This window comes from Nannobrachium achirus (genome assembly GCF_963921795.1).
Source record: "Nannobrachium achirus genome assembly, chromosome: 8".
NCBI classification, from domain to species: Eukaryota; Metazoa; Chordata; class Actinopteri; order Myctophiformes; family Myctophidae; genus Nannobrachium; species Nannobrachium achirus.
In genome coordinates this window covers 35,062,388-35,083,678 of record NC_137817.1, presented here as the reverse complement: position 1 = coordinate 35,083,678, position 21,291 = coordinate 35,062,388, and the positions used below count along the sequence as shown (strand labels likewise).

General features: G+C 43.9%; 1 long non-coding RNA gene across 1 annotated transcript; it reads right to left on the bottom strand.

The window, feature by feature from the left end:
- Positions 1 to 273: 273 nt before the first annotated feature.
- Positions 274 to 20,890, bottom strand: LOC308290405. Its single transcript, XR_013962289.1, has 3 exons — positions 20,742 to 20,890; positions 2,909 to 3,003; positions 274 to 394 (listed from the first exon to the last, which is right to left on the bottom strand). It is a non-coding gene; the product is annotated as an uncharacterized lncRNA (long non-coding RNA).
- Positions 20,891 to 21,291: the final 401 nt, after the last annotated feature.

The window sequence follows — 21,291 nt, the reverse complement described above, 5'->3', positions numbered from 1 at the left end:
GCTCCTTAGAAAACCTGGGAGCCATAAATTCAGTGACACCGCAAAAATGCTTCTCTTGCTTGGGAATAGCCTTATTTGATCCCGATGGCTCAGAGATTTGGGGTTCAGGTAGACTTTCATTCTCTCTGTGCTCTGGTGAGCTGGTAGCGGAGGAGTCCTCTGTCAGAGCACAACATTCTGAGGAAGAATCTGGTATTGAGAAGACCGCAGTGGACAATCCTGACATTGTCAGTGACTGATGTTCCTCCGAATTCACCATTGGAACAGTCTCCATTTCTTTCCGTTTTACACTTTGTCATAGTTCAGAACATAGATCCAAAGGCACTTATGCTTGATGTATTGGTTAGCCATTGTAATCCCTGTTCGTTGATGGTCAAATCAAGCAGTATATTACCTGAAATAAAGAGAGATCCACATGTGAGAGACATGAAATACAGCTTATACAGACATTAAAAAAGGGGGAAAAAAACACCAAATTACCTATATCTATACTATAATTTTGCGAATGTCTGTCTGAGTGAGTGAGTGAGTGAGTGTCTGTCTGTCTGTCTGTATGAAACAGCGTTTCTCCTCGGTGGCTGGAGCAATTGATCTGAAATCGCATCACCATCAGCATATGAACACACCTGACATAACTGTGAAGCCCGTTTGTCACTTTCACAAATCGTATGCTGTATAATAGCATTTTTATGGTGTATCTATATCTATTTAGCCTACAGTACCTTTTGTGACCACACATTATGGGAGGGGCGCTGTTGTTCAGGCCATGCACAATCACACACAAACCCACACACACACACACAGGGGGGGGGGGGGGGGGGAGTGTGTGTGTGTGCAGGCGGGCAGGCGGGCGGGCGGGCGGGGGGGGGGGGGGGGTTCTGGCCCTGTTACAGATGTTGTCCAAAAATCATGCAGATCGGTACACAGTATCTCTGTAGCCGTTAAATGGAACGGGTATTTCTTACATTGATGCTCCTACATATTAGCATGCAAGCACCAGTTAAAGTTACTTTCCATCCCTCATATACTGTGTGCACAGTGCACATCCCATAACCCACACACTGCACATCATTTCGGAGCTCATATCTTTGAACGGGTAAGGGCTATACACTATAGTTTAGGCGATTATTAAATTAGGCTACATACCGTCTTCTAACTATATTATACTGTCAATATAAGAACAGTTTGATCTAAGCCACTAAGCTCCTCCGCCAGCGCAGAGCATATCTGAGTACTTGCTATCTGGCGTGGAGTTTGCTGTGAAATAGAAACATCTGGCTCTGGCTGGGCTGTTCAAGTCTGGATCTGTTTCACGCACGATTGTGGTGACATCACCACACCGAGGAATCTGACTGCTCTTCCCCAGTGGGTGATTTACTATCCACTCTACCATTCATCAGAGCAGAAGATGTCCCTGTCCTACACTGGTTAACGTCCCTCTCACCCCTTAATTAAGTACTTCTTTTAAAGCACACCTTGGCTTGGACTGAGACAGATGTACACACAGAACAACAAGGAGAACTGTGTTGCTAGGCTACTACACAGGATCGTCATTTTGTCCCACTACAAAGACTTGTATTTTTAAATAGTTGACTAACAAATTAAATAAAAAAGGGGTGGGGGGGTGGGGGGGAATCTGCACACTACAGAGGAGCTCGCAAAGTAGTCCTCTTTATTACCTTCCCGGTGCTCAGAAGAATGCATACATGTACGTACACTGAAATGCGCAACTACTTCAGAAGCTGCTTTGCACTGAGCAAGCTATACTTCCCTTTTCTGATAAAAAGTATGTCTGTCCTGCACCTGCCCTAAATTTGGGTCTTATTCATTTGGTAAAGAAATTAATTCATTTAAACCAGGAAAATTCACACAATACTCACTTACAAGCCAAGAGCCCTGCTGAAGTGGATTTAGCTCAGCTTTATCATTATTCAAAAGATTACCACAGAATATAATTACAAGTGTATGTGTATTAGGCTGCTTGTGAAATGTACAAAACCACACAAGTAAAATCAGTTTATGGAAGTTAGTTAGTAAAGTAGTATATTTATTTACTGCAGCCCCTACAGCCTTGCAACATATGGCCTCATTCACACACACACACACTCTCTCTCTCACACACACACACACACACACACACACACACACACACACACACACACACACACACACACACACACACACACACACACACACACACACACGTGAAGACATGACCAGTAAAGCAACCTCAAAGAGAGGGACAAAATCTACAGCTGAAAAGACTACATGTGAAACGTTCACACTGATGAAAAATCATGAATATGCATTAGCCGTTACACAGGATGGCATTACGTCTTTAACTTTAAGTATATAAAATGCTGTCAAAGGCCCCCTTCCTAACCCTTGGCCCCTTCTAAACCAGATACATGCCTCCCATACACCATCATCACCCAAGAGAGCCCTGATGAAGGTGAATCGAGTGTACAGGAAATTAGGGCGCCTTCCAAGAAACCTCTCTTTAAAAAAGCACTTTTAAAGAAGGTTCCATTATTCCCAAATGAATGCAGAGTGGATTTCAATTAAGGCAGGAAGTCACAGAGGGGAAATCAGGCCCAAGTGTTGAATCAAACTTTGAGTTTTAATCTTAAGGACATGAGGATGACCTACAGTATATCTCACTCAACACTAATTGGATAATTCATGCTAACACATTAATATTGGATCTATCAACTTTTTTTTCTTTTTTGCTTAATTACCTGCCAGTTGCACAAGACCTCCTCTGTGTTCTTACGGTTATATTGAATGTAAGTTAGAAACATCTTCTCTTCTTAAGTCAAGATGCATTAATGTAACAGAAGTTGTGATCAACATATTTAAGTCAACCTCCTGAGACGCATACTGAAAAGGAAAAATAACGAAGACTCACCTGCCTTGTGGTTGTGGAGACCAGTCTGTGTTGTCCAAACAGTGTCACTGAGATCATGGCAAAATAGTGGTAGTGAGGGTGGGAGAGGGTGGTTTCTGTAGGAGAGACACAGGGTTGGACAGATCCTGGCAGAGCCACACTTATCTCCCCATAGGCATGTTAATCAGCTATTCCACACCACAGCAAAGCAATCTTGTCATCACGACTATCCCGCAGTAACCCCAGGGACGTCTAGAGGCTTCAACCAGCAGTGACTAAACCATTCAGATTATGCGTAAGAGCAAGGAGAATGTGTACTTGTGAGGAGATGGAAAAGGGGAGGAGAGAAGAGATAGGAGAAAAGCTAAAAGGAGGGGGGAGAGGGGCGGGTGGGTGGCAGAGAAAAGTTGGCACAGCAGAAGGACGTCCAGATCTGATAAAGGCTGGGTGTTAAAACCAACGGATTTCACTGATTGTATTGTTGTGCAGTTGCATGATTTACTACTGACGAGCTGGAACTCAATACATTGTGGGGAGAATGCTGAATGCTGTGCAGTAGAATTGGACTGGAGAGGAATGCATATATTTTGGAGATCTGAGAGTAACTAATGCTTAACTGACAATAGAAGTAGTTTTTCTATACTTTTGAAAGTTCACATGTCTTAAAGGTTCTAATTTCCACGTTAGACAATGTGTCAAATGTGTCCTGCTGCTGATATGCAGCGCAGCAGCCACACTATAAATCATGAAATGACGTGACATTCCTGAAATGCTGAGGCAGTTGTTGTGACAAAGCACAAGCCTCACTTTTGATGTTTCAACAACATCTAACTAAAGCCTAAATAAACAGATAAGTACTAAGGTTTTCCAGGCAATAGACCAAATAACCCGAATACATTTTACACAAGCTCAGTGTCAATATATAGGGTGATGTATAGGATGGGAAATATTCTCTAGGTTTTTCACACTTTTTATTTGTGTAAATAAAATGTAATTGTCCTCCAAATATCGTGGCATTATTTCTATGTGATTGGCAGAAGGAAACCCAAACTCCTTTAAGGAAGAAACTCAGGTTGACAGCATGACATAAAATGTTTGCAGGGTCAAATGGCGTCATTAAGGGTATTGCAGGAGATGGGAGTGCAAGTGAATGCTGAGCATGAACAGTAAACACACTCATGCATGAGAGGGGGGGCATGTCGGAGTTGTTGCGTGCTCATTGGCTGAGGTCTTGTTGTTTATGTTTAGTAGCAGGTTCTACAATAGGATTGTTGCACAGGGAACACATTAAGTTCACACTCTGTAAATTGTCCTTGAGTTACACACGACAGAAGGATATGTTCATTCATTTGTTCATCCATCCATTCATTAAGCCTCAACACTCCTCCTCACCGCCATGGAAGCCATTGCTACAAATCAAACACTTGGACTTTGTTTGACCTTTTGCCAGGGGGGTGGAAATGAACAGGTTACTCTCATTCACAAAGTACTTTGAAATCTGCCCATGGCCATCTGTCAACAGTGGGTAAAGGACACTTCTTTTTACAACATTTCTTCATCCACCACCCTTCCATTTTAAATCTATATTCACATTTCACAAGCTGTTGTCCTATGGTGGGAACACCTTTGACACTTACGCACACCCAAAAGGCAACCAGATTGGTAGGTATAATAACAGTGGTAGAGCATTATATAAATCAATGTCAACACAAAGGTTTCCGAAAACATGCAGAAAACAAAATGCCATTCTTCATGCCCAGCATATGAACTTGGGAATAATTCTGTGCTTGACACAGTAGCTATAATAAATGCCAAAGAATGCCACTATTTGAGATAGATAAGGTGAATGTGTACATTAGGTTGCATGGTTTTTCCTCAACCTTTTGTTCAAAACGAATGACCTTCCCGATGATCTTGATATGTATGTGTGCTGCCCTTGTTGTCTGTAAGAGGGTTTACACAAAGTATACAGACTTTTCAAATGTCACATCCCAATGAGCCTGCATGACTACTTGGTCAAAAATAATATTAAAAACAACCAGATAACTCATAAAGTAATATGGCTGAGGACATTTTATTAACACGCAACACTGGCCGCTTCTGTTGACATATGATGAAATACAAAGCCATGGTTCTGTTGACACTGTCTGGGAGAGTGTAGTATGCAGGAAATTGAGAGGGGTAGAGGCGCGTGTGTGTGTGTGTGTGTGTGTGTGTGTGTGTGTGTGTGTGTGTGTGTGTGTGTGTGAGAGTGTGTGTGTGTGTGTGTGTGTGTGTGTGTGTGTGTGTGTGTGTGTGTGTGTGTGTGTGTGTGTGTGCGTGCGTGCGTGCGTGCGTGCGTGCGTGCGTGCGTGCGTGCGTGCGTGCGTGCGTGCGTGCGTGCGTGCGTGCGTGCGTGCGTACGTGTGTGTGGTAGGGGTAACGCACATGGGCTACAAACAAAGACACTCCTCCACCGGGTAAAAAGAGAAATGTCCATCTGGGCTATATAAACATGTTCTACAACAGTTAAGGCAATCAAAATGTACAGTACGTCAAACAACAACACGTCTTAATTGGCAGTGAACTTCTGTTCAATAGTAAGAGTGAGAGCTGCTTAGAGTTAGTCTGGCACTGCTGGTGATTTTGGAGTAATGCGGAGAAACTTCCCGCAAGCAGTGCCTGCTATGACAACTATGTCAAGACTGGGCTGGGGGCACTTGGAGCGAATGCCAAAGCCAACTGCCAGGGATGGCAAGCATACCAACTCCTGGATGGAGAGCCCTAGCAGTTATTTAATGTCGATCATGTTACAGAATAGCAAACATTTTCTATAACATCTGTTCCTCAACAAGAGGAACAGATCAGGTGGAGCATTTTAGGGTGTTCGTAATTATTAATTATAAGTAATTGTGAAGGAATTGAAGCCTAGAAAGCTCCAAAGTAACACTGAAATATGAATCTTAAGTTGTCATACTCAACTACAGTGCTGTATATTTCAAGTGTTCAAAATATATAATATGGCCTCAAATTATATCATTTACAATAGTAATATGTGATCATGTTCAGCATATTCTATTTTCATTCCGTATTTTTATTCCAGCTATGCAACACACAGTTTTATACAGAAGATATTTCTATCCTCACAAACTAAATGAGTTGTTAAGCTTTTATTTGAACTGTACCCGGTGTGACAACAATATCGTCACATTCTATTATCTGGTGGAACCTTGTATGACCAACACTTTTACTGCACAGGCTCTTTAAAACTTCAAAGATTACTAGATCTACTATTTATGCTACTTTTGCGCAAGATTAAAATATGCAAAAAAAAAAAAAAAAAAAAAAAAAAATAGCCTACAGAGATTTCAGCCCAACAGTGACAATATAGTGCTTGAGGAAAACCCCCATACAGCGCTGTCATTTCCCCACCTCCTTTCCCTCCTTTCCCTTGTCTTATCAGTACTATCTGCATAGCTGTCAGGACAGGAGAGAGGTTTTAAGTGCCTGTGGTCTATGGCACAGTGAGATTAAAGTGAGGGGGAAGAGAAAGAAGCCAGCTGTGTTGCTGAAACATGTGGCTGTATGGTTGAGGGCTTGCCTGTCAGCAGCAAAACATGTTATTGCTGCACACTGCACTGGGTCTGTTGAGCGAGGCAAGACTGACAATGTTAAACCTTATCTGAGCACTGGTGAACAGATAAGAGATTCCATCTCACATCTATATATAGTATAGAAAAATGCTCGAATCTCATCTGTTCCTGTGACATAGTGTCATGTACTTTCTATAATAGCCATATAGACATAGTGTGAAAACAACATTCTGCAAATGATAGCTGCCGGTATGTCAAAATATTACACTTATGTAACACACATAGTATTTACCCAACCAGCGAACACAGATAAGTACAATACAAAACCTAAAGATCGTTAACAAACATTCCAGCAATACCTCCGTCTGACTCAATATCCCCAATGCTCTTCAACTCTCCTGCAGATTCCCAACATTCCACAGACCATGGGCAGATGTTCTGCATTATCTCTTCTGTCTGGTCTTTTTCTGTCTGTGCCCTGTAAACTGACCAATGACTCGCTGTAGAAATATCATGTATAGGGATAAATAAATACCAATATACCAGTAGTTCAACTTCAGTTAAATGCATATTTTATCAACACACTGGTATAACACTGAAAATGTATTCATTCTTTATCTTAAAAGGTAAAAGGTTGTCCCAACCTCGTATGCCTTTTGACCAAAACAGTAATTTTAAGTAACAATTACACACAAACAAATAGTAATAATTACTTGGTAGTTGGTACAGTCTCTACACAATTAATATGCTACTTTTTTTCCAGAAGTGCAGAATGCATTTACTACTTAAATTTGTAATGTACATTTCTGAACCAAGGAACTCAAACAACAAATGTGAAGTGTATAAATAATGAATAAATAAAAATTGGATTTGGAATACAGTGCCAGATATAGGTGCATTCTTACGTTAGTCTAATCAAGATTTAGACTATTGTGTGTCTAATTTATCAAACTTATACCAATACATCAGATGTTATAAATGGGTACTGTAAATACAGTAAGTATCTTGAAATCATCACAGATTGTACTACTAGTAAGACTCCTCAGGGCGACAAGGGACCTCACCCTAAAGGGCGAGGTCGTGCCATGTCTTGGCCGTCTGGCCAGTGATGTATATTGGACCAGTTACCCATATATGGAGACTCCTGGTACCCATATGGAGATCCATGTACTGTATATGGAGATATGCTGTGAGACCCCAAAAATGCTTACCCAGTTATTTGTTAGGTGAAAATCCTATGACAATCCCTTTTATGCCCATACATGGAGATCCCTGTCTGAACCAGCCACACAGATATGTGCTGTCTTCCTCCATATATGGGCATTCCCATATGAAGTCCTGTTAGATATGGGCTTAAATATTGATGACATCAGGGATCTCCATATATGGGCATAAAAGAGATTCTGTTAGAGTGGTCCCATGACATCACATCATACAATCCCTTTTATGCCTATACATGGAGATCCCTGTCTGAACCAGCCACACCACTGTGATGTCACCTGTTTATGCCCATATATGGAGATACCTGCTCTGAGTATCTGACATCACTGTGATGTCACCTGTGATGTCACAGTGATGTGTCATGGGAAACACAGTGTCAGGCATTATCCCTGCTCTGAGTATCTGACATCACTGTGATGTCACCTGTGATGTCACAGTGATGTGTCAGGGGAACTACAGTGTCAGGCGTTACCCGTACGGAGGAATACGGACAAGCTGTGACGGTTCTGATAGTAAACTGTGACCTATGGTCACAACCAATTATCATTGCGACCGTCAGGGAGCAGTTTACTATGAAAACCTCCACCGGCCGTCCGTCCGTCCGTCCGTCCGTCCGCCCGTCCGTCGGTCACACGTCACACGTCACACCTTTGCCCTGCTCATATCTCCGCATCAGTATGACATCACACCACATGTGTACACAAACCTTTGTGTACGTTGCTGTGGCAACAGTCTGTTGTTGCTGGTCTGTTAGTGTACGTTAGCAACCACCTTAGCAACCATGGTGTTACCCTAGCAACCAACTGTTTACCATAGCAACCATGTTTTTTTACCCTAGCAACCAACTGTTTACCATAGCAACCAGATACGCAGAGCAGGGATCTCCATATATGGGCATAAACAGGTGACATCACACTGATGTGAGATACTCAGAGCAGGGATTTCTCCATAATATATGGGCATAAAAGGGATTCTGTTAGGGATCTCCATATATGGGCATAAAAGGGATTCTGTTAGGGATCTCCATATATGGGCATAAAAGGGATTCTGTTAGGGATCTCCATATATGGGCATAAAAGGGATTCTGTTAGGGATCTCCATATATGGGCATACAAGGGATTCTGTTAGGGATCTCCATATATGGGCATAAAAGGGATTCTGTTAGGGATCTCCATATATGGGCATAAAAGGGATTCTGTTAGGGATCTCCATATATGGGCATAAAAGGGATTCTGTTAGGGATCTCCATATATGGGCATAAAAGGGATTCTGTTAGGGATCTCCATATATGGGCATAAAAGGGATTCTGTTAGGGATCTCCATATATGGGCATAAAAGGGATTATGTTAGCTGTTAGTGATCTCCATATATGGGCATAAAAGGGATGCTGTCAGGGATCTCCATATATGGGCATAAAAGGGATTCTGTTAGGGATCTCCATATATGGGCATGAAAGGGATTCTGTTAGGGATCTCCATATATGGGCATAAAAGGGATTGTATCCCAGATGATGCCCTGTTAGGAGATCCACACTAACAGAATCCATATATGGTCCTACCGACAGCTGCTATAAGCCAACCCTGGCGATAAGGTCTGAGTCGAAGAAATGCTTCTTTCCTGGCAAGAATTGCCCCTTTATACTGTAGGGCTCGTTTGTGTATTGTATGACATCACGCCACATCATCGGCTGAGGACTGTGTGATGTCATCATATCTCCATATATGGAGACATAAGTTGCTCATGCCCAAATATGGGCTGGTGAGGTCAGACTTAGTGTGATGCGTAGGTTTTCTCCATATATGGAGATTCAACTTCAATGAGTAACCATGGCAAACTGTCAACTGCCCGTATGTCTTGATAATTAGTAAAACAAACTTTTGGCCTATTTGTGGAGATAAGCGACCAACGGTCGCTTATCTCCCGATTAGGGAGTCTTACTGGTTATTTTACTTGGTCTGGTTTTCTTTTTCCTTTCTTATATTGGTTGCATAAATCTATCATATTGGATATCTCTGTTCATAAAATTGAGGAACACACAAGCAGGCTGTCAAAATAGAGATAACTCATGTAATGTCTTGAGGGGCCAGCAATATTTGAGACAAGGTATTATTTTTCCTCATTCCTATATTTATCAAGTCCATGTATATAAGTGGCTCGTGACACTTTCGTCACAAGGATTTTCTTTGAACCAACCAACCAACTGATCCAAAAAACATGTTTATTGCGACCGTAAGGTCGCAGTTTAGTATGAAAACCTCCACCGGCCGTCCGTCGGTCACACGTGCGGTCGACCGCACGTCACACGTGCGGTCGACGTGTGATGAGGTCACGATGAGTCATCTATGCCCAAATATAGATTTCTAGGTCAGATGGCCCATAGAGTTTGTGATGTCAAACCTAGCAACCCAATATAAACAAACCTGATGTCAGACCTGAAGTATCCTTTTATACCCATATATGGAGATACAGAGATCTCCATATATGGGCATATTAGAAAGCCCATATATGGGCATATACGGATGACATCAGGGATATCCATATATGGGCATAAAAGGGACAAGGGCTTACAGTTAAGAGATCTCCATATATGGGCATATCAGAAAGCCCATATATGTTCATATACTGATGACATCAGGAATATCCATATATGGGCATAAAAGGGACAAGGACTTACAGTTAAGAGATCTCCATATATGGGCATAAAGGGACAAGGACTGTTACAGTAGATATAGAGATGTCCATATATGGGCATAAATGAACAAGGACTGACAAACACTGAGATCTCCATATAACCTATGGGAATATAAGGGACGAGGACTGTCAGCTTCTAGACCTATTTTCTAAATATTGTTGTACATTAAAAACTTGAAATGGGTCGTTCTGCATAGTACTTGGGATTTGTTGATGTAAATGTTCACATAGAGTGTAATAATTGGTAAAACAAACTTTTGGCCTATTTGTGGAGATAAGCGACCAACGGTCGCTTATCTCCCGATTAGGGAGTCTTACTGGTCAGTAATATTGTCACACACCAGGAGCCTCACACCACACGGACGAAGTCACAGCACAATAGGTAATAGCTTCCGAGGCATAGCTTCCCACAACTGTGACACCTAAGAGAGGATATTTGTCCATTCCACTGAACACAGGAGGAGAGATGTAAACATTGACTAAATGATAGTAAATTATACTACTGGCCTGTCATTCCAGGGCCCCTCTCCCCTGCTTGCCTGTGATTACAGTGAGGTGGCAACAGGCGTGTGGTTGAGCAGCTGGGCTTTTCATGCAATCCAGAGACTGCCTCGAAGGGATAAAAGACAGCACGCCTTCACTAGTGAGCCGTGAGACATTACATCCCGTGCAACCATGACGTGCTGGCCATTGGGAAAAGCGGGACAACTCCCGAACGGCCGGTTCATTCCCGGCCAGTCCAGGCCGGCCATTAGGAAAAAATCACACCCGTGTGAAGTGGAGCTGTGTGTGTGTGTGTGTGTGTGTGTGTGTGTGTGTGTGTGTGTGTGTGTGTGTGTGTGTGTGTGTGTGTGTGGATCATGTGTACCGATTTTTGTGACATTTGAAGAAAATATGTAGGAAAAGGAGCAAAAAGTGTGTTTTGGAGAAAATTCAAGATGGCGGAAAATCTATCATGGCGCAAATGGGCGTGGCCTATATGGGGAGATGCGTCATGACCCAAGGAATCCAGGGAAAAATATTTTTAATTTTCCGACCTACGGTTCAAGAGTTACAGGCCAAAACGTAAAGTGGGGTGTTATGGCGCCACCATGCGGCCAAATGACACAATTATTTTTTATTTAATCCTTGAAATCATTATGAACCTCCTCTCCAAGTCTTGAAACTCTAGCCCCTATGGTTTGCGAGAGACAAATAATTGAATGTGAGTTTTTGCAATTCCCATTATAAGTCAATGGGGAAAATTAATTCACTAATAAATTAATATCAATTAAACTATAGAACCTTTCTCTTAGAAAAGTAATAGCCCACGATTCCCGAGTAAGCCGGTCGATTTGACATATGGCGCGAGTGTGTGGTGGCAAAACTGTGGGACTAGTGGCGTGCCGAAGTTTAGGAAGTTCAGGCTACATACACACAGACACACACACACACAGACACACACACACACACACACACAGACCCACACAGCCACGTATAGGGAGCCTGTGCTTCACACAGCTCCAAAAATTAAAAATAAAATGTTGGCCTTCGTTCCATTTTGGGGGCTGGGCGGCCAACAAAGTAAATCGTCACTGTCAGGCAGAAACCTCGTATCTCCAAGTTTCAAATGTGTACATTTTTTCGCAAAGCAAAGCCCTGCTTCATCATACAAGGCCGTCGCACAAAAGTAGTGAAAACAGCAGATCTACAAGCACACAAAAGATCGGCTGTTTTCACTAGTTTAATACATTTTTTAAATGATAAATACAAAACAAACGGTTTTGGACATACAAGGTTTCCACCCGACAACAACGAAATATAACTCATGTAATTGGCCCACTGGCTTGTCATGATCTGAAATGACAAATCTTTGAGTAGCAGGCAGCAGCGCTATGGAGAGAGATCTCTCTCTGTAGCGCGCAATGAGGGCCTCTCCAACTCTTTTTCCCGGGCTGAATCAGGGGCCCAGCACGTCCCTGAGTGCAACTGCAAATTAATTCACCCCAACAACAAGCCCTATCCTCACCTGCTGCGACACGCTCTGCCAGCAACTTGGAATAAAACAGAAAATTCCTTCCGCTCTTTAGTTTTGAGGTGGAGGGTGAGACAGAGGGAGTCAGTCGTTTGCGTCGTTGGTTGGGTGCTTCTGGGTGTTGTGATTGTGGTGTAATTGACAGGTATGTTTGAACGTGATGTCAAACATAACCCCACACTCCTCGATCTTCACAGGTCGGACAACAAACATGTTCACATTCAGGAATGTGGAGCGAAACACGTCAATACGACTCAGAGATGACAGACTATTCATTTGGTTAAATACTGTACACACAACTACACAGTGGGTTGCAGTTAACATAATAACATTGATTTTATTAACCAGAACAGAAGTGTGCCACGTGCACTGAAGCTCCAAAGGCTATCGTTGTCTTTTTTTTCTTTTTTTTACTTATTATTTTAGCCTTAAATGTGACTGACAGCAGCTCTGTCGCCAATAGTTTGAAGACTTGAAATCATTAAATACAAGACTAATTGCTTTGATTGAGACCTGTATCTACTCTGCACTGGGACATTATCGTTTAAAAACACCTATCTTTTGTTACATCATCCTAACTATTCTGATGTTTTTGACTGCCGGAGATTAGCTGTCCACAGACGGACGGACGAATACACATACTGGGCGTCAGAAAAGACAGCTTTAAACTTTCCACAGTGACAACTGATGAGGTGTTTAAAAAATTGAGCGCCCTACCTCAACACAAGGCCACTGGCCTTGATAAAATCCCAGCTAGATTTCTCAGAGATTCAGCCGCCACCATTGCTCCAATCATTACCCACATAATTAACCTTTCCATCGAACAGGGTCATGTCCCCCAGGACTTCAAACTAGCAAAAGTAACCCCCCTGCACAAAAAAGGTAGCAAACTAGACCCTGGAAACTACCGCCCTGTTTCCATTCTTAGCTCCATATCCAAAGTCATGGAGAAAATAGTCTACGAACAGATTGCAAGATATCTCGATGAGAATAATCTGATTTACGAGTTCCAATCTGGATTCAGAAAATCCCATTCCACTGACACATGCCTTCTCTATTTGACTGACCAAATCAAACGCGAAGCGGACCAGGGCAAATATAGCGGCATGGTCATGATGGACCTCCAGAAGGCATTTGACACCGTGGATCATGCTATTCTGATTGAGAAACTAAAAGCCATCGGTCTTGACAGCGCAGCAGTGAAACTGATGCAAGTCCAAGCCAGGACGGGTGTCTATCCCGACGATCGACCACCAAGGGCTGGCAGTGCTCCAGCTAAACGTCGAGGGCCTTACCAACGCCAAACTCGAGATCATACACCACCTCGCCGACTCCCACAAGGTTGCAGCCGTCCTCCTACAGGAAACCCACTGTATGGCTGAAGACACCCTCAAGCTGCCCGGGTTCCACCTCGCTGGTTCCATCCTCAGCAGACATCACGGGATCGCGACCTTTGTGAGGTCTGATCTTGGGTGGGCAGCCACTGGCCAATCACCACCAGGCGCCAGCGTTGAGTGGCTGTCCACTAGGATACAGGCAACATCGGTTGTAAATGTGTACAAGCCCCCACCATCTACACTGACCGTGTCAGCCCTCCCGCTCGTCCAGGCACCCGCCATCTATGCAGGGGACTTTAACTGCCAGCACACTGACTGGGGATACTCCCACACAACACCAGATGGAGAGACGCTGTGTGAGTGGGCCTCCAACGCCAATGCTCAGCTCCTGTTCGACCCCAAAGAACCACCAAGTTTCCACTCCTCAAGATGGAACTCGTTCACCAACCCAGACCTCGCATTTGCTGTTTGCCGCAATGGTGACCCAATCCCGGAGAGACAGGTTATCGAGAGGTTCCCCCGGTCACACCATCGACCGTCTGTCATCCAAGTCCCCTCACTGGTACAGCCAGTAGGGGGCAAACCTGTCCGTAGGTGGAACTTCCGGAAGGCCAACTGGCAGGCATTCACCACGGAGACAGAGAGAACATCAGCCAGCCTCCCGGATCCAGACATCGCCGATGTGGATACAGCATATGCAGCCTACTGCAATTTGCTCTTAAGTGCAGCAAAAAAGTCCATCCCACGCGGCTACAATGCGAGCTACATCCCGGGCTGGGACGAGGAATGCAATCACCTCCTGCGTGAACACCAGCAGGCTGGCTCAAGGGAGGACGTGGACATGACTGCAGCGGCACTACTCCACAAGCTGGACGCCACCCGAAGGGCCAGATGGACTGAAACCGTTGAATCAATCGATTTCACCCATTCCAGCCGTAAGGCATGGCAGATCCTTAACCAGCTTACTGGCAGGAAAACATCACCCACCAAGTGCCCTGTGACAGCAGATGCCATTGCAGCCCAGCTCCTAAAGAACAGCCAATTCCAAGGGGCAGATAAGAACTTTGCCCGCCTTACACTGCGCAAGGTGTCTTCCCTCTCTAGAGCACCCAGCGTCGATGCTGACATGTCCAGAGACTTTACCATCGCTGAACTTAGGGCAGCCATCGGCAACCTTAGGCAAGGCAAGTCCCCAGGGCATGACAACATCCACCCGGAGTTCCTGATCCACCAGAGTGAGAAAACATCTGCCTGGCTTTGCTCTTTCTTCTCTTCCTGCTTTCAGAGGTCAAAACTACCAAAGACTTGGCGCCGTGCTACTGTCATTGCCCTTCTGAAGCCAGGCAAACCTGCGGATGACCCAAAGGCCTACAGACCCATCTCGCTGCTCTGCGTCCCATTTAAGACCCTGGAGAGGATGATCCTCAGTCGCATAGAGCCAGTAGTGGACCCACAGCTTCCAAGGGAACAGGCTGGTTTCAGGCGGGGCAGGTCAACAGTAGACCAAGTAGCTCTGCTCACTCAAGACATCGAGGACAGCTTCCAGGCCAATGAGAAAGCTGGTGTTGTGTTGCTTGACCTAACGGCCGCCTATGACACCGTCTGGCACCGAGGACTTCACCTGAAGCTCCTGAGGACCATCCCAGACCGGCATATGGTGAAGTTCATAATGGAGATGCTGTCCAACCGCAGCTTTACCCTTCGGACCAGCGATGACCAGCGAAGCAGACTGAGAAGGTTGAGAAACGGGGTGCCACAGGGGTCTGTCCTCTCACCACTGCTATTCAACGTCTACATCCATGACCTCCCGGAGACGTTATCCAGGCAATATGGATACGCAGATGATCTGGCCATCATGCTGCGACAACCAACATGGCCAGCGGTGGAAGAGGGTCTTAACCAGGACATGGGCACCTTGGCTGCCTACTTGCGCAGATGGCGTCTGCAACTGAGTATGGGGAAGACTATATCTGCCGCATACCACCTGTGTAACAAAGAGGCAAAGAAGGAGCTGTTGGTGTCTGTCGACAACAATCGTCTGGAACACCAATTTGCCCCCAAGTACCTCGGGGTTCGGCTAGATAGGACACTGTCCTACAAACAACACCTGGAAGAAGTGAGAGCCAAAGTGACATCAAGGGTCTCACTTATCCGCCGCCTCGCTGGCACAACCTGGGGTGCCTCTGCCAGGACACTACGTATCTCGACGCAAGCCCTGGTGTTCTCTGCGGCAGAATACTGTGCCCCAGTCTGGAGTAGGAGCCCACATGTGAAGAAGGTTGATCCTGTCATCAATAATGCCCTTCGGATCATAACTGGCTGCCTGAAACCCACCCCTGTGTCCTACCTGCCAGTCCTAGCAGGAATTCCCCCGGCCAGCCTAAGACGAGAGGCCGCTACCCTCACACTCGCAAGGAAAGCCCAAAAACATGACTGGCATATCTTGCATGAAACAACAACAAAGGCAGTGCCCCCAAGCAGACTGAAGTCCCGCCACCCCTACAACAGGTCAGCTCAAGAGATGCTTGGTTCCATCCCTGAGGACATGTCTGCAAGAACATGGCTGGCAACTGCCTGGAGGCGGGAATGGGAGTCGGCTGAGCCTACAAGTATGCACCATCACATCCTAGACCCGGGAGATGGAGTCGAAGGAGAACACCTACCACGCCGGCAGTGGACCCTGCTGAACCGCCTTCGCACTGGGGTTGGCCGCTTCAAAACACCCATGAAGAAATGGGGCCTGGCAGACAGTGCAGTATGCGAGTGTGGAGAACCCGAGCAGACTGCAGAGCACATAATCACCACCTGTCCTCTGTACAGACCTCCTTCAGAGGCCGGCCTCTTCCAAGTGGGACCAGAGACGAGGGCGTGGCTTTCCAACACTGAGCTGGACATATGACGAAGATACACGAAAGAAGAAGAAGAAGTGAGCTGGATGCAATCTTACCTGGTGGGGAGGGAACAGGTGGTGGAGATTAAAGGTGCCTCCACACCGAAAATACTACAGGAGACTTGTTCAAACTGTTCACAGACTGCAAAGAACAGCAAAGAACTGCAAAAAACTAAGCACATTGAATTTTCCAGCCGACTGTATGCCGACTGTAATTACTGTACAGTTTTGCGCATGCGCACTGTGTTGCCATATCGGCTTGTTACAAGCGACTTTGATCCTGTTTTTCTATAATGTTGCTAGTTGTGGGATACTTTTGTTTGGGCATGTTTCTGATTTGTAGTTGCTTATTTGGCCTTGCTTTCAACATTATTTTAGAAAATAGCTAATGTAATAGAGCTCAATAGGTGAAACTGGATGCTTCTTTAGGCCTTGTTTTCATAGACCTGGTCGCTTGTTTAACTCACAGAATCTGGCAACCGGGGAGCAGAAGCGGAGATGCTTCCTGTCCGGTGTTTACTTCTCCTCACACCAAAACAACACACATCACTATTACTAGCGTTGCCTTGGAGTTGATTAGTATAGGAAATTGAGAGTTGAGATTGTGAATATGCTATTTAGTTAAAATGTGCAACAGGAAAATGTCTCTGGCTTATTTAGGCTTGGTTTTGCTGCAGCAGTAGCAAACTAATGGTCCATTACAACTCGCTACAATTCACCGACGTCCAGGGGCGACTCTACAAAACTGAGCAAGTCCAGTCTTCCAGTTTTCCGTCGATACTGGTCGATAGCGTTCCCGACCCGCTGCCGAAAACCTACCGATGAGCTCCCGTTCGGCAACAGACGCTTTCCGCCGCTATCCGCCGCCGATTCGGCCACGAATCTGTTTGGTTAAAAGTGGCCTTAACGGTACCCTGTCCCCCCCCCTCCCAGTAAGCTGTGGTGTTCCTCAAGGTAGCATACTGGGACCTCTGTTGTTCCTAATATACGTGAACGACATGGCATCTGCTTGCGACTGCAACCTGTTCCTGTTCGCGGATGACTCGGCTCTCCTAGTCTTGGGCAAGGACCACTTGCAGGTTGAAAAGACACTTAACTCTGAACTGAGTAAGATCTGCACATGGCTTAACGACAACAAATTATCAATTCACCTGGGAAAAACCGAGTCCATCCTCTTTGGATCAAATCATAACCTCAAAAAGGTAGATGACTTCACAATCAAAGTGGGTGACAAGGTCATAACACGAAAAAACGAAATCTCTTACTTAGGATGTATCCTTGAAGCTAATCTTTCCAGCGAAAAGATGACTTCTAAAGTAATAAAAAAAATCAACCAACAAACTCGTTTCCTACAGAGGATCGCCTCAACTTCAACACACTGAAGACCATAGCTGGTGCAATAATCCAGCCCCTCTTTGACTACGGAATCCACGTATGGTATCGTGACGCCCCACAAGCCCTAAAAACTAAACTCCAAACAGCCCAAAATAAACTAATTAGGGTCCTGCTTAACCTTCCCTATCAGACTCACCTCACCGCTACTCACCAGTTAAAAGTGGGGTGGCTCAGAGTAGATGACAGAGTACAGCAACTTGCAATGGGCCTGGTGTACAAGATACACTACACCACTATGATACCCAAGTACCTGTCAAAATACTTTATAAACGTTAAGGATGTCCATAATTACAACACCAGAGGCAGTGCCACAGATCACGTTCAACCCAGAGTCAACTCAAAGAAAGGGTCAAACTCGTTCTTCTGCTATACCACAAAAATGTGGAATGCCTTACCGAAGGCCATAAAGGAGTGTGGATCACTAGCATCCTTTAAAATTGCCCTGAAAAACCACTTACAGGCAGCAGCCGTTCGCAACTGGTAAAAACCTAGCCCAACCCTACCCTCCCCTGCCCCTTCCTTGTATATACTTACTGTTTGTTTAGACTTACTGTTATCTTTTTCTTTTCTTTATATCTACTGCATAGTACTGTGTTCTATTTGTCTGTCATTCAATGTTATATATCCCCTGCCCCTTCCTTGTATATACTTACTGTTTGTTTAGACTTACTGTTATCTTTTTCTTTTCTTTATATCTACTGCATAGTACTGTGTTCTATTTGTCTGTCATTCAATGTTATATGAGATACTTAAATGGTTTCCTGTTGAAATAAGCTTAGTCTTTTCATGGATCTCCTTTTAGTAGACCTTGTACCAGTGAACTGTACCGTCATGAATCTGTACATTTTCCTATGCAAACTTCTAATAAAGCCTTCAATCAATCAATCAATACAGACGGACAGGGGCAAGGAATTGGGCTGGTACTCATCAGCATAAAGTACCCAGTTCTGTTTACCACCTGAGCACTGTTATTGCGACCGTAGGGAACAAGTTTACAATGAGAATCGTCACAACTTGACCGTATGTATACGTGTAACGCCTGACACTGTGATTCCCCTGACACATCACTGTGACATAACAGGTGACATCGCAGTGATGTCAGATACACAGAGCAGGGATCTCCATATATAGGCATAAACTGGTGACATCACAGTGATGTCAGATACTCATAGCAGGGATCTCCATATATGGGCATAAAAGGGATTCTGTTAGGGATCTCCATAACCCTTTATGGCGAGGTCGCTTTTCGCCCTTAGGTGTCTTACTGGTGTTACTTATTGGTACATTATTTTTAATACATCATTAATTTTATCATCTGATGGTTGCATAGAAAAGGTGGGAATGTATTACACTCACGTGGCTTGCTCTTCGTCACAAACTTTGTTTTTTAGCTTAATTCAAATTTGAACTATTTTTATTGCTTGATGGACATTAACCACTTACCCCTGGTGTCCCTATTGTGGGGATTGTGTCAAACGTTCGGCAAAAACTAAGATAATTGTGTTTTTTTGTTTTTTTGTTCAGCTATTTTCACAATCATCGAATCAATCAAGTCTTACAATAATAACAATAATAATAATAATATGACTCTCGTAAATTGGGGTTTGGGGGGTATTTTATGTTTGTGTATTAAAATCAGTAGGCTAAACTTGCTTCAGAGCCATACCCCCCGAGCACACGACTAAAATTGGTCTAACACTGGTCTAGAAATTAAAGTTTTTTTAGACTTAGACTAGGCGTTGATTAGATATCTATTAGACGTCTATATGTAGACCGTCTATATAATTATAGATGGTGTACATCAACTCACCTCTTTATAGATGGTGTACATCAACTCACCTCTGTACCACTGTCTATCCTGACTGACTATCAAACTAAAAAATAAACTCTCTATTATATATATATATATATATATATATATATATATATATATATATATATATATATATATATATACAGTGTATATATATATATATATATATATATATTCTGCATCTTTTGCGTGACACTGTCATGCACTGTAGTGTACGCTTAAGCTAAATCAAAAATAATTATGATATACTGTATATATAAGCAAAATACTTACAAAAGAAAATAATTAAAAAATATATTTTCCCTGTAGAATATTTTCTCTGAAACAATTTAAATGAAATATTTGCTCTTTTACCATTTAGAAAAGGGTGACCCTCCTCCTACTGTGAAATTCTCATTAGGATCAATGAATTCAGTAATTGATTTTCCTTCTCTAATCTCCACTCTGTTATTAAACTATTGCCCTGCTGCACCTGGGACCATGCTTTTGCCCGTTTTCTCATCTGTCCCCAAACCTGCCCCTCCCATCGGACAGACACACACACACACACACACACACACACACACACACACACACACACACACACACACACACACACACACACACACACACACACACACACACACCTCTCATGGGAGAACCTCATGGGCCAGTGGGCCACACACAGTAAGCCAGACTGTGACCTTGACCTGCCTGCCAGCAATGCAAAGAAAAGGAGGCAGATGGGAAGGCAGTATCACAAATAGAAAGATAGCGTAGGTAAACAATGACCACATGGGTTCAATTAATGGTATATTCTAATGCAAATAAACATTTTGAGATTGGCCCTGTTATGAAGGCAGTAAAAATAATAATGAAAACGAATATAACACAACCACAGTAAAATGCTAACAGTGCTCAAATATTTCTAGAATAACTTACCCTTTGATAGTATCCCTTGTCAGTTTAATCATTGAAGTCTGTGGAGGTAGTAAATCTTTCAGCCTCTTAGTTAGATGTGATTTAAGCGTGACATCAGAACGAAGCTCTGCCACTGTCCCGTCAACTGTGAACTGGGAGCACCTCTTTCAATCAGCAGCCAAACCCTTCTATGCTTGCTTAATAGACGGGGTGTTGACTGGGATGGCTGGAGAGGACTGGGGAGGAGTAAATGGAGATGGTGAGAGAGTAGACAAATGGCACTGGAAACCTTCCAAAGACGACTGAGATAAGGAAGTGGTCTATTTGCTTTTCAAACGATATCCAATGTTAACACATTGGAAAGGTCACTCTTACTGCTGTACATGCGTTGCACAGCAACCGTCTATGTAGTTGTTTAAATTACAAAGTTTAACATGGTGCCCTCTCTGGGTCAAATTTAATTTGAAGTTTGCTAATCATGGGGCAAAGAATTGGAGGGGAGACGGGGGGAGAGGAAAAGAGGATTTATTTAGTTCAGAAGAAGTGTTTCAGGACAGACAGCTTTATTTCA